Genomic DNA, 14,885 nt, shown 5'->3' with positions numbered 1-14,885 from the left:
CTGAATGTCTGGCTCCAAAGAAGCAATATCTTACTGTGTACTACAGAAACTGTAGTACCGGATGTACTGCACCCAGGGCTGGCTTACACTATCTGATTGAACTAAGTAAGTAAATTCAAAATTTTTGACAAAAAAAGGAGAAAATTAAGAGCTTCTAGTGGAAAAGTCTTCCTGAGGAGCAGGGCTGATCACTTCCTAAATCGTCTCTTCCTAGTCCAAATGTAGAAGCTTCTTTCTCATTACGAATTAGGCTCAGGAATAGCCAACCCTGCACCCATCCTTGCAGCATACTACTTCAATAATATGAAATACCAAATGCAGTTCTTACACTGTGAGGTGGCTGTGTTTTGTTTTGGGTGTTGTGATTTAATTTGATTGATAAAACTAGGACTGTACTTCTCTGTGTTTGGCATCACACACTTGAGTTTTTAAGCTAGTAAGTTTTAGCTTTATCATTAATTTATTTTCAGTAAAGAACAGTGAAAGTGAAAGTCGCTCAGTCTTGTCTGACTCTTTGTGACCCCATGGACTATACAGTCCATGGAATTCTCTAGGCCAGAATACTGGAATGGGTAGCCTTTCCCTTTTCCAGGGGATCTTCCCAACTCAGGGATTGAACCTAGCAGAGAACAGAGAAGTAAACACTTATTGTCACTCCATTCATTCATGAATACTTGATGACTCCAACCTGCAGAGAAAATTTACCCACTTCTTCATTTAAATAAGAAATGCAACACACGAAGTATGTTGTGATTTTAAGAGCCTTTAAAATTGTAGAATCACAGAAATATTTTAATTCAAATCCTATTAAATGATTCTGTTATCCCCTAGACTGACATCCCTACTCAGCCATGGATTTTCTTTTTCTTCTATAAACTTTTAACTCGCATAGTATTTAGTCTCCTGCTTCTGCCTTTTGTATTTATCCTGGGAACTTAGATCTCCACCCTGTGACACAGTGTAATTAAACTACACCACAGCGTCTTCCCCCAGACATGCATGTTCAGTTACTCAGTCCTGTTCAACTCTTTGCAACCCCATGGTCTGCAAACCACCAGGCTCCTCTGTTCATGGGATTTTCCATCCAAGAATACTGGAGTAGGTTGCCATTTCCTCCTCCAAGTGATCTTTCTGACCCAGGGATTGAACTCGCATCTATTACATCCCCTGCATTGTCAGGGGGGTTCTTTATCACTGAGCCACTTGGGAAGTCCCCTTCCCCAAACACATATGTCCAAATTTGTCACAATGCTGTGCAAAACAATTTAAGACCCATCCTTCTCTGAGGACACTTTAGTAGTCCCCTTTAATTCACATGACCTTTAGTTTCTTATCTCTGAATCCAACCTCTGCACATTCAGACATTTCAAAACCCATCCTGTCAAAATTCTTCAGTATTCTACTTAAGAATATTTGTGAATAAAATTTCATATCTTTATACACAGTAGTTGGTGTCTTCCAAACATGAACTGAGATGAACGGAATTTCACCATGTTACTCTGCCCCCTTTTCCTTGATAGCCTCAAGTCTATTGACTTTTTTGCACATTTCATTTTCTTAAGAACATATTACTTAATTCAGAAGAAACCCTGCTCTCTACTTTCACCACTGTCCATTGTTTGCTGAACTTCAAATGTAAAGTGAAATTCTTTACGTTTCCCATGCATAAATCATCTTCTGTAGGTGATCTGTAGGTCTGGGATAGTCTCAAACAAAGCACCAAAACAGGGAGATGGATGCAGAGCTTCTCTCATGTACCTTAAAGTCTGCCTTTTGTGAGGTTCTAGGAAAAATCAGGCATTAGGCACCTTATTTATCAAACTGTTCTGTATGAAAGCCTCACTCAACAAAATATAGATATTTTGGGGGCTCAATCATGACACAGAAGTCGTCTTAAGATTAATTTTTATAACATCTGGGATATTCTCCAAACTTTTCAGCAAAAGAAAAACGTATCCTACTGAAATGCTATTAATTATTAAGCAGTTAGGCATTTAAAATGTCATTTTCCTGTGCTTTCATTAACCAATATCCTTTTATCACTTTAAAAAATGTGAGTGTCCCTAATCCTCAATTTGGAATTAAATTTGATTACTAACTGATATTTTCAATTACTTCTAATTAAAAACAGAGAGTTTGAAAATCCAACCTAGCATTTTATTCCCATGTTAGCCAGTAATTAGGATATTCATGATTTAGTTTGGTTTCTCTTTTGTTCTTCATCAAAACATATGCTGCCGTTTATTAAGCCTGATTTAGAGTGATGCAGTTTTTACAATTTTGCATCATTTGATCCCTATCAGTAATGAAATATACTGTAATTCAAACCAGGAGTTAGCCATTAATCTTTAAAACAATGCTCAGTGACATTTAATAAAATATATTATGTGAAGACCATGCTTTAATTCTGCTACCAATATTCTCCATCACATCTGTTCTTCTCTGTACTTTCTCTTATAAAATAAACAAGAGAATTACTACTCTTTGGGGCTGATGGTTGGTTAAAGAAGATTGGTAGTATAATTGTGAGTCTGCTATTATAAGTCATAATCAAGTAATTTAATATAAAAGGGTTGACCAATTTCAGTTACATATTCCCATTATGCAACTCTCAATGATAAGAAATTTTCTTCGTGAGCAGAATGGCTCATGTCATTGGACTCAATTTTTTTTTTCTTTCTTCACTTTGTGTCATATAGTCAAAGCTAAATTAATCATATTTCTCCCAAAGTTGGCCTTACTTCTTGACTTCTCAATTTCTTTAAATATGAGTACTTTTCTCCAAGTTACTCAGGCTTGGTCAACCCAATGTTTCTCGACCTCTTTCTTTTCTTAACCCACTATACTCAATCATTCTAATGCTCGCGTGTCTTTTGTACTCATTTCTTTTTGTTTTTTCCTTTTGTATTATATATATGTGTGTGTGTCTATTTTACTTTCACTTCCTAATACTTTAAGCTTGAATTTAGGTTTAATAATTATAAACTAATGCAGTTAAAGAAGATTTGAGTAATATCAAGTGACATGTAGATATATATACATGTGTGTGTTTGTGTGTATATATATATATAGCTTCAATAAAATGGAACAAAGGAAGCATCATGGAAGAATTTATGATTTCAGGTAAGATATTTTCTTTTCAGCAGGCATCAGTTCAGTTCAGTCGCTTAGTTGTGTCTGACTCTGCAACCCCATGGACTGCAGCACAGTAGGCCTCCCTGTCCATCACCAACTCTCAGAGTTTACTCAAAGTCATGTCCATTGAGTCAGTGATGCCATCCAACCATCTCATCCTCTGTTGTCCCCTTCTCCTCCCACCCTCAATCTTTCCCAGCATTAGGGTCTTTTCAAATGAGTCAGCTGTTCGCATCATGTGGCCAAAGTATTGCAGTTTCAGCTTCCGTCCTTCCAATGAATATTCAGGACTCATTTCCTTTAGAATGGACTGGTTGGATCTCCTTACTGTCCAAGGGACTCTCAAGAGTCTTCTCCAACACCACAGTTCAAAAGCATCAATTCTTCAGCACTCAGCTTTCTTTATGGTCCAACTCTCACATCCATACATGACTACTGAAAAAACCATAGCCTTGACTAAATGGACCTTTGTTGATAAAGTAATGTCTCTGATTTTCAATATGCTATCCATGTTGGTCATAACTTTTCTTCCAAGAAGTAAGAGTCTTTTAATTTCATGGCTGCAATCACCATCTGCAGTGATTTTGGAGCCCAAGAAAATAAAGTCTGCCACTGTGTCCACTGTTTCTCCATGTATTTGCCATGAAGTGATGGGACCAGATGCCATGATCTTAGTTTTCTGAATGTTGAGCTTTAAGCCAACTTTTTCACTCAGCAGGCATAAAGATTAAAAAATTCACATATTTAGATGGACCAATTTTTTTTATTCTTGCTTTTTAATTAATTAATTTTACTTTACAACATTGTATTGGTTTGCCATACATTGACTTGAATCCTCCATGGGTGTTCACGTGTTCCCCATCCTGAACCCTGCTCCCAACTCCCTCCCCATCCCATCCCTCTGGGTCATCCCAGGGCACCAGCCCCGAGCACCCTGTATCATGCATTGAACCTGGACTGGCGATTCGTTTCACATATGATAATTTATATGTTTCAATGACATTCTCCCATATCATCCCAACCTCACCCTCTCCCACAGAGTCCAAAAGACTGCTCTATACATCTGTGTCTCTTTTGCTGTCTCGCATACAGGGTTATTGTTACCATCTTTCTAAATTCCATATATATGCATTAGTATATGAAGTATAGTTGACTTACAATGTTTCAGATGCACAAAAAGAAGATTCATTTATATACATACACATATATTATTTTTGAGATTATTTTCCTTTATAGGTTATTACAAGATATTGACTATAGTTCCCTGTGCTATACAGTAAGCCTTTGTTGCTTGTTGCATATCTATTTTTTTAATTATAAGTCTAGCATTTTATTCATACTGAGACAAACAAGTAGAATCAAAATATCAAATTTTGTAGTTAGGTAAAAATTTATGTTTTTAAAAATATATATATAGATATATATTATACATACTATTTGTATATATGTATACAAAAGCTTTTCAACTGTGCTTAATAAGGATTAAGAAAGAAAGACAACAACAAAAAAATAAAAAGAAGAGACAGAGAAACTGGAAAACATAAGCTAAATGAAATGGAGCACTGAACATGAAATAGAAGTGAAACAAACTAGATAAAAGGAAAAGATCATCCTATAGTCCAATTGTTTTTAAACATGGCTGCTCATTAGAAACATATCAGGAGCTTCGGAGGAAAAAAGCAGCAATACATGGGCATTTGTATTTTTCAAAGAATTCCAAGATAATTCTGACACACATCTGGATTTTTAAAAGTGATTACCCATTATACATAGTGAAGTAAACCAGAAAGATAAAGACCAATACAGCATACTAACGCATATATATGGAATTTAGAAAGATGGTAACGGTAACCCTATATGCAAAACAGAAAAAGAGACACAGATGTACAGAACAGAATTTTGGACTCTGTGGGAGAAGGCAAGGGTGGGATGTTTCAAGAGAATATCATCAAAACATGTATATTATCTAGGGTGAAACAGATCACCAGCCCAGGCTGGATGCATGAGACAAGTGTTCGGGGCTGGTGCACTGGGAAGACCCAGAGGAATCGGGTGGAGAGGGAGGTGGGAGGGGGGACTGGGATGGGGAATACATGTAAATCCATGGCTAATTCATGTCAATGTATGACAAAAACCATCACAATATTGTAAAGTAATTAGCTTCCAACTAATAAAAATAAATGGAAAAAAAAGTGATTAGATGCTTTCCTATCAAATGTTTTCCTATTAAATAGAATCCTATTAGTTTTCTGTTGATCAATCGTGATACAACAGCATTAAGTGAGCAATAGTTACACAATCGCAGTAGTAAAAGATGTCTACACTTCCCAATATTTTGATCCAAATAGTCACTCCATTCATTTGGACAATTCCAATTACTTCCCACCTGTCTCGGAGAGAATCTATGGCCCACAAAGCCTGAAACATTTTAGGCTTTATAGGAAATGCCTTAATTGAAAAAAGTTTTCTGATCTGTGATATAATAGACTGAAAGAAAGTAGGAAAAAGTAATATTTGTTTGGATGCCTGAAGATATTCCACAAGGAATGTCCAGTCTGATCCTGTTTCCATTCTCTCACTGTCTTCGCTTTACTGCCAGGATGCTGATCAGTTCTATAAGTATGACTATTTTTGGCTGAGTCATCTGAAGTTGAGTTTTTGTAAACTTAGCAAAAACATCTTAGCAGCATACCTCTTTGAAGGTACTTACAGTGGGACACCTTAGAGAAGCTTCTGCAGTCAGTATTTAGGACCTATGCTGATCCTCACTTATAGTTACTGAAAGAGACAGCTTCCAGCCAGTCAGAACTCACCTATAGACTTAACCACTTGAAGACACAAGCTCAGAAGGAAGCGTGGGAAGAGCAGTCTCAGAGGTGATGGCCCATGTCTCAATTAACTAGGAGAAGCCATTTTAGTAAGAAGATTCTTCTCAGTATTCCAGAGAACACATTGAGCTGACTCCTTTTGTCAAAATAAAAGTGATTTTTAAAATTTCAAAACTTAAAATTTTCCTCTGAGAATTTATAGTAATATTTTTTACACTGAAATAATTATTTCTGTACTTTGGAATTCATAGCTCCCTGAGTATATCACAGCGTGTCCATACACATATTTATACATCCATCAATTAAGTATACTCATTTTCAAGTCTAAAAATTCATGGGCTCACATATATTACAATTTAAATTCTGGGTAAGAACTGCATAGGTTCTTCTGGATTACCCTAGCTACATACAGTTTGTTATTTATGTATTTATTCAGTGAGTATTACTTAGGAGCCATCATGTTCCAGGCATCATGGAAATAATACAGCATAGCAAAAATTAGGTTTCTAGCTGGCAGAGCAGGGTTTGAATCTCACCTCCAGAAGCTGAGTGAATGTAGTTAACTTATTTAATGGCCTTGAGACAAAACTCAGTTTTTGTAAAATATGGAATATGATATACCTGTTGAGAGAGTTGCTATAAGAATTATGAGGGGTATCTGTGTTAGTCTACCTGATATATACCCAGTTCAGGCTCTGCCTTCTGGGAACTAGCTAGCCCTGTGTGCTAAACATAGAGATGATCACTAGACCCAGCTAGATCTGTCATAGGGGCCTCATTCTCCTGGTAAATTTCCAGGGTTGGGCATTTGTCCTAAAGTCAGGACAGTTACTGCTGGGACAAATGTCTCTTTGCCTATCAGATCATGAAACTGGAAGAGAACAAATCCAGAAATGCTGGTTAAAAATGTCCCACCAAGTACAGAGAGACTGTGTGTAGCAGGAAAGAACAAAGCTAATATAACTGACAGTTAAACAGAGATTGAGGTCCCACAGTTCTCATCCCTTGATCACTAGGGCTGTCCTGGAATTGTTCCAATCAACTCTTTTACTGTTAAGGCTATATTCTATATACAATACAAACATGCTTACCAAAGGGAAACAAAAATAAGTGCACAAAAAATGCTAATTGCCTTATTCTACTTCCAGGTACCTGTGAATAATAGGATAAATAGTACATGGTCCTTCTTACCAAAATGCCTCTGGTTTAGCCTCTTCACATTTTAGACAGCAGGGACCTTGTTTCTCTTATTTATTTCAAACACCTAGAGCAGTGCTTGACATATTAGTAGGCAAACAATAAATATTTGCCAAATAAATAAGGTTTTGGTTATATAACTACATTATTGATGTAATGTGTAGCATAATAGACACATAAGTATATCTAAGAAAATTAAGAGAAACTTACCTAACAAGGTTTTTGCGAGCGTTACGACGTGTACATAAGCACACAGCAGGATACTAATGAAATTGTTCTTAATAAAGCAAGTACTAGTTGCCCCAAAATATTCCAAGAGCAAGAAATGCCAATGTTCCCCATTTTTCTAAAGTAAAGAAAATCTGGCTTTAACAGCCTGTAAATCAAGATCATCACAAAGCCCAAACTCAGGCATTACCTGAGCTCCTTTCAGACTCCATCAAACCACACACTGTGAATTCCTGGACTTGGGATATCCTGGAAAACTCACAGAGGATGACCCAGGCTTCAGGCCGCAGTGTTACTGCATTACTCAGGTCCTGTGATACACTGCATCCTTTGGATTCTCATCCATTACCATCTCCCAGACCCCATCTGTCTGAGTCGTTGCCACAGTGCCCACTCAGCAATCCCTTTCAAGTTATGGGCATGGTGCCCAAGGTCACATTATTTAATTGCCAGGTCTCCCAAACACCCACTCAGCAGAGTCACCCATCTACAAAAGACGCAGCATCTGGCCAGAGTTCCAATCTGTACCACTTGAATAATCCTACAAATGGCTCTTTCCCCATTCTGACACTCACCTCCACAGAGGAACACATGTTTTTCAGTTGACTATGTCACCCTTTTTCCTTCTATGACTTTGGTAACATGGTGATTCATTTCCCAGGTATAGTTTAGTCAGACCTTCAGAAATAGCCTGCTAGCTCTACTTAGAACACAAAGCCATGTTTGTAAGGGAGGAAGAATTTCCTTTCTTTTTCTCATTGTGATTCCACTGGTGATCAAACAAGAAATACATCCTCAGTCAAAAGTTTCTGGTATTTTTTCATTTGTGAAAAGTTGTTCTTCTACATTGATGTGGCCATTCTCATCAGTATAATAATGATGATAATGGTGATGAGGATGATGATAAATGAACTAAGAAAAGCTGAACATAAGTGAAGATTCACCCATTTTTTTAGTTATATATTCGTAATAAAATTTCTATTGTGATGCTTTTTCCCTAAGATAAATATTGTTCTAAAAGATTATAATTGTCAGTTTGAATTCAGTAGAACAAGAACATTTCTCTTGCTATTTCAAAAATTTGAGACCAAAGTGCTCACGCTCTCTTCAGGCATTAGTAAGCATCATTAGAATAAACCATCACAAATAGAAGGGAAGAAGGCTTGACTTCATCAAAATAAAGGAGGCACAAACAAAAAGCATTACACACACACACACACACACACACACACACACACAGAATCTCTATGCTTCTTGTTCATTCCAGATCCAACACAGTTGCAGGCTTTCAGGTGTCATCCCAGCTTTACTACTTTCTAGCTGAAAGCATCTTTACCTGGAGGTTCAACTGCCAAATCACTGCCAGTTCAACTATTTTTCATATCAGCAGGTGCTAAGCAATTACTAACACATTCATAGGTATCCCTTCCTCTCAGTCCTAACTCTTCACTGAGTTTCAATAGCATCCGATGAGCTAGATACACAATTCCCAGGTTAACTGTGGCAAAATAGAGATGCAAGAATTACAATGCATTGAAAGAGACTACTGCTTTTTGGGTCATAATTTATTAGAATCATAAGAGGCAATGACATCAACAGATTTAATGCTGACTTCAAGAGAAATACATTTCAGAGAAAGAGCTTTTTTCCTTTCTTAGAAAAAAGGGTAGGCAGAGGTAATTCCCCAGAGGAAGAAACATTGGCAACTGACTAAATAACTGTAAGTATAGGTAATTCATTGATAACATCACAGGTTCCCTATCTGTGGGCTAAGAAAGTGAATTTAAAATAGAAAAAGAGTTCGTGTCCAGATATGTGGAAATTCCCAAACCAGTCCATAGATTTTAACCTAAATCTTTAACTTATTAGCTATTTCTACATAGTAATGAAATAAGAATATCTAATCCATAAAGTGATGTACCTTCTCTAAAATTACCATGGACTTAAAATAGCAGTGGTCATACCTACTACTCTAATGTACTATTTCCTCATTTTATTATAGTTAGAAATTCATGACGTGTGATTAATCCTAAATTAGTTTCTGTTCTTTTCATTGTACATATCACAAAATGAACCAGAGATTTAAGTATGACTTGTACTTTATAAAGAATAATAGTTGCCGTTGTTTTGTACCTTAAAATTTTCTGTCATTTGATTGGTCAGGGAGGGGAAAAATGGAATCACTGCCCAATTCTCATACATAAAATCTTTAGAAAGTTTTGTATTTCACTAAATATTCTAGCTGTTAAATCTCTCCATCTTGTTATTGTCTCAGAAGTGGCAATGAAGCAAAGAAAACATAGAATTATTTCATAATCTGGACAAAATTTAATAGAAATGTAAAATGATGCAAAGGTGGCTAATTTTACCAAAACTTGTAAGACAGCTTTGAAAATAAAAAACACTTATTCACAAAAATCATACTCGAATTATCTAACATGCTGGATGATGATCATAGTAATATATGTTTGGGGAATAATTCCTTAAGGATGGCTGATTGTAAAGTATATGAGCCTAGCAGTTTTATCGTTTTCATCTCTGATACGCGAGAGAAAGTGAATCATTAACAAACACCCCTGCTATGTAACTTAAAGTTTTATATGCACTTTTATACAATATGAAAATATGCCTAGAAATCACACAATGACAAAATAAAATAAAAAGCATTTACTTTATCCAGTCACATACCTGTCTTAGGTTCTAACTGGAGATGTTTATTCTTTTGTCAACGCACCTTTATGAAAAGGTTAGTTTGAAGCACTGGCTATAAAATATGCATTGACTTCGGCCAATAATAGCAGAAGACTTGCTTGGCTAACATTTCCATAAGCTATTGCCAGTTGCTAAACATTGGCAAGCACTTTAACTACAGAGAGAAGGGCATAAACATTTGCAAGATATTTCTTTTCTAAGTATTATCTGTCACATGGATTTGACTCGAAAGATTATGAATGCACTTGTAGACATTTTAAAAATAGTTTGCCTGTCATTACAAACACAGTCTTTCTTTTTAATATAACTTTAACTGAATAAGGTGTGTGTGTTTGTGTGCGTATATTAGTGTGAATGTACTTGTAAAATAAATGTGTGGTCATAAAGAATGATTCAAATAGGTTCATTAAAGCAGGTTTTAATTTAATCAAGATTATATTTGTTGAGGTCTTTTTAAGAAACTAAATTGTTCTAGCTTCTATTCCAGAATTCTAATTTAGTATACCTAATAACATATAAATGGGATCCTTCATTTACAGACTGATTTGTAACTCTTAAAAAATTATAGTTGATTCATATTATTAGTCTCAGATGTACAATGTAATGATTCAATATTTTTAGATTATAATCCATTTAAAGCTATTATATAATATTGGTAATATTCCCTGTGTGGTAAAATACATCCTTATAGCTTGTTTATTTGTATTAGTAGTTTGTAGCTCTTATTTCCCTATCCCTATGTTGTTTCTTCAACCTTCCCTATCCCCACAGGTGACCACTAATTTGTTCTCTCTGTGAGTCTCTTTCTATTTTGTTACATTCGTTTATTTTTTAGATCCCACATATCAGTGGTAAATAGAGTATTTTTCTTTTTCTGTCTATTTCACTAAGCATAATACCCTCCACTCATGTTGTTGCAAATAGCAAAATTTCATTCCTTTTTATGGCTAAATAATATGATCTGAAGCTCAGTTTCCTGGATGGGATGCAGAAACCCACCAGACAGAAATGGAAGCAAAATGTCTCCTTACCTTCGAAGTTTCAATCTCCTGTGCTATGTCAGTGAATTTCCATGCGTTTACAACAGTTCTGTGAAAGAGAGTGCAGCCTGACTTGGTCCTATCTCGACGCCTTGACTATAAGCGTGGCCTCCAGCTACTGAGAAACTGGTCTCGGCAGACACGGCTGAAGCACAATAGTTAACCTAAACCCTTCCTCTGTTGCTGTACTTGGGTCACAGTAGCATTTCACCCCCAGAAGTAGCAACAGTTCACCTTTAGTTCAGTGAAACTACTGCTTTAGTTCTAAAGTACAACTTCAGTTCATTGAAACAACTGTTCAGTGAAAATCATGTTGGCAAACTGACCTGTGCACTCAGGATCAAAGTTCTTTAATTTCCTTTAGCCATGCTCACAGGTTGAGAGAGGCAGTGGGATTAAGCAGATTCTTTTAGAACCAGCTAGAGCATAAGAACAGTTAGAACCGGACATGGGACAACAGACTTGTTCCAAATCCAGAAAGGAGTACGTCAAGGCTGTATAATATCACCCTGCTTATTTAACTTATATGCCGAGTACTTCATGAGAAATGCCAGGCTGGATAAAGCACAAGCTGGAATCAAGATTGCAAGGAGAAATATCCACAACCTCAGATACACAGATGACACCACCCTTAAGTCAGAAAGTGAAGAAGAACTAAAGGGCTTCTTGATGAAAGAGAAAGAGGAGAGTGAAAAAACTGGCTTGAAACTCAACATTCAAAAAACTAAGATCATGGTATCCAGTTCCATCACCTCAAGGCATATAGATGGGGAAACAATGAAAACAGTGACAGGCTTTATTTTGGGGGGCTCCAAACTCACTGCAGATGGTGACTGCAGCCATGAAATTAAAAGGTGCTTGCTCCTTGGAAAAAAAGTTTGGACTAACCTACACAGCATATTAAAAGGCAGAGACATTATTTTGCCAACAAAGGTTCATCTAGTCAAAGCTATGGTTTTTCCAATAGTTATATATGGATGTGAGAGTTTGACTACAAAGAAAGCTGAGAGCTGAAGAACTGATGCTTTTGAACTGTGGTGCCAGAGGAGACTCTTGAGAATCCCTTCGACAGCAAGGAGATTAAACCAGTCAATCCTAAAGGAAATAAGTCCTGAATATTCATTGGAAGTACTGATGCTGAAGCTGAAACTTCAATACTTTGGCCACCTGATGTAAAGAACTGATTCATTGGAAAAGACCTGATGCTGGGAAAGATTGAAGGCAGGAGGAGAACGGGACGACAGAGGATGAGATGGTTGGATGGCATTAATGACTCCATGCACATGAGTTTGAGCAAGCTCTAGGAGTTAGTGATGGACAGGGAAGCCTGGCATACTGCGTCCATGGGGTCATAAACAGTCAGACGCGAATGAGTAGCTGAACTGAACTGAGATCATAAGAGGCATGTACACCCACCCAGTGTTTTCATTTTAGATACATCATTTCTGAAGTTAAAACAAAAATACAGTAAAACATTAATAAAATTTATATTCACAGTGTTAGCAGAAAATTTAAATAAATTGACTAATTCAAAAGGATAAATAAATCCCAAGCGCAAACTGGGGAAAAAGCACATTTCTGTTCAGTAAAAAAAAAAAAATAAAACTTCATTAAAACAAAACTGCTCTTTCTTAAAGATACTAACTTTATGCATCCCTATTGTGAAATAATTTATTAAAGCAGGTAGTAGAGAAACTATCTTGAAATTTTTTTTTCAATATTCAGGGCAATGCATTTATTTATTTGAAACAAGGGAATTTAGGCATTAAATTGATGTAAAACATCACATGATGTTTACAATACAGTATTCAATATCCTTAAATTCAATTATTGCAAGATAAATGGAATTGGTACTGAAAATATGATTGTATATTTCTTTCCCAGTAATCCATAATCACCTAAGAACCTCTTCTCATAAAAATGTAATCATGAAGTATAACCTACAAAGCACTACATTCATCAGAGTTTTGTTTGCTTTCCTTTCCATGTGTGACATTTCAGATTTGGCTTTCTGTTACACTGTTTCATCTGGTAATCCTTGAATAAGGGTTGATTCACATACTGAACCTGAGGTATCTTTAGAGTTCTCAAGTCTCAGGCAGAAGCCCTCCACTATCCAACCCAAGAAACAACAGTACTGAGAAGGAATTGGTGTAGAAAATTCCCTCCAAAGAGTCTTAGTATCTCAGAAGCCAGCACAAAAGAAAACTTAGAGATGATGCCAGAATGGTAACCAAACAAGGGATTTAGAACTTTGGGTGACAAAGTGTCCCATAGTTAGAAGTTTATTCATTCATATATTCATTAGTAATTTTAAAAATATTTGTTGAATACCTGCTGTATGTTGGGTACCATTTTAGAAGCTGGGGATAAAAGAAAGAATGAGATATAGTGTTTGCCTTTAAAGAGTAAGCAGTTTACACTTTGTCACTCAGTACTGTCCGACTCCATGTGACCCCATGGACTGTATCCCTCCAGGTTCCTCTGTCCATGGGATTCTCCAGGAAAGAATACTGGAGTGTGTAGCCATTCCCATCTCAGGGGATCTTCCCAACCCAGGGATCAAACCCAGGCGTCTTGCATTGCAGAGCCACAGGGGAAGCCCCATACAGTTTAGTAAGGGTTACACACAAGTGAGCAGTCAGTTATAACCCGACAAGGGATAAGGTAGCAGACACAACGCAGCTTAGCAGGTAAAGGACAGAGTACTGGGGAGTTAGCTGAAAAAAGTTGCTGAAGTGATAACATGAGATCATACAGTTTGATATCAAAATAGATTTAGACATGGACAACAGGCACATGAAAAGATTTTGTTCAACACTAATTATGGGAAATATATGAGGAGACAGTGGAAACAGTGTCAGACTTTATTTTTTGGGGCTCCAAAATCACTTCAGATGGTGACAGCAGCCATGAAATTAAAAGACTCTTACTCCTTGGAAGGAAAGTTATGACCAACCTAGATAGCACAGTAAAAAGCAGAGACATTACTTTGCCAACAAAGGTCCGTCTAGTCAAGGCTGTGGTTTATCCAGTGGTCATGTATGGATGTGAGAGTTGGACTGTGAAGAAAGCTGAGCACCGAAAAATTGATGCTTTTGAACTGTGGTGTTGGAGAAGACTCTTGAGAGTCCCTTGGACTGCAAGGAGATCCAACCAGTCCATCCTAAAGGAGATCAGTCCTGGGTGTTCGTTGGAAGGACTGATGTTGAAGCTGAAACTCCAGTACTTTGGCCACCTCATGCAAAGAGTTGACTCATTGGAAAAGACCCTGATGCTGGGAGGGATTGGGGGCAGGAGGAGAAGGGGAAGACAGAGGATGAGATGGCTGGATGGCATCACCGACTCGATGGACATGAGTCTGAGTAAACTCTGGGAGTTTGTGATGGACAGGGAGGCCTGGCATGCTGAGATTCATTGGGTCGCAGACTCGGACACAACTGAGCAACTGAACTGAACTAAATTATTACAGAAATGAAAATCAAAACTAAAATGAGGTATCACCTCACACTTGTCAGAGTGGTCATCAATAAGTCTACACATAATAAATGCTGGCAAGGATGTGGAGGAAAAGGAACCCTCCTATACGGTTGATGGGAATGTAAATTGGTGCAGCCACTATGGAGAATAGTATGGAGGTTCCTTAAAAAACTGAAAACAGAGTTACCATATGATCCAGTAATTCTACTCTTGGATATATATACAGAAAAGATGAAGACTCTAATTTGAAAAGATATGTGCATGC

General features: G+C 37.0%; 1 long non-coding RNA gene across 1 annotated transcript in view; it reads right to left on the bottom strand.

Moving 5' to 3' along the window:
- LOC139032218 (uncharacterized) overlaps window positions 1–11,385 on the bottom strand; it is a 483,796-nt gene extending 472,411 nt beyond the window's left edge. The window contains exon 1 of the long non-coding RNA XR_011484741.1: window positions 11,132–11,385. This is a non-coding gene — a long non-coding RNA (uncharacterized lncRNA). The remainder of the gene's footprint in view (window positions 1–11,131) is intronic.
- Between the last annotated feature and the right edge of the window lie 3,500 nt (window positions 11,386–14,885).

Source organism: Odocoileus virginianus, chromosome 3 (assembly GCF_023699985.2).
Source record: "Odocoileus virginianus isolate 20LAN1187 ecotype Illinois chromosome 3, Ovbor_1.2, whole genome shotgun sequence".
NCBI classification, from domain to species: Eukaryota; Metazoa; Chordata; class Mammalia; order Artiodactyla; family Cervidae; genus Odocoileus; species Odocoileus virginianus.
This window is presented reverse-complemented; position numbering and strand designations above follow the sequence as displayed.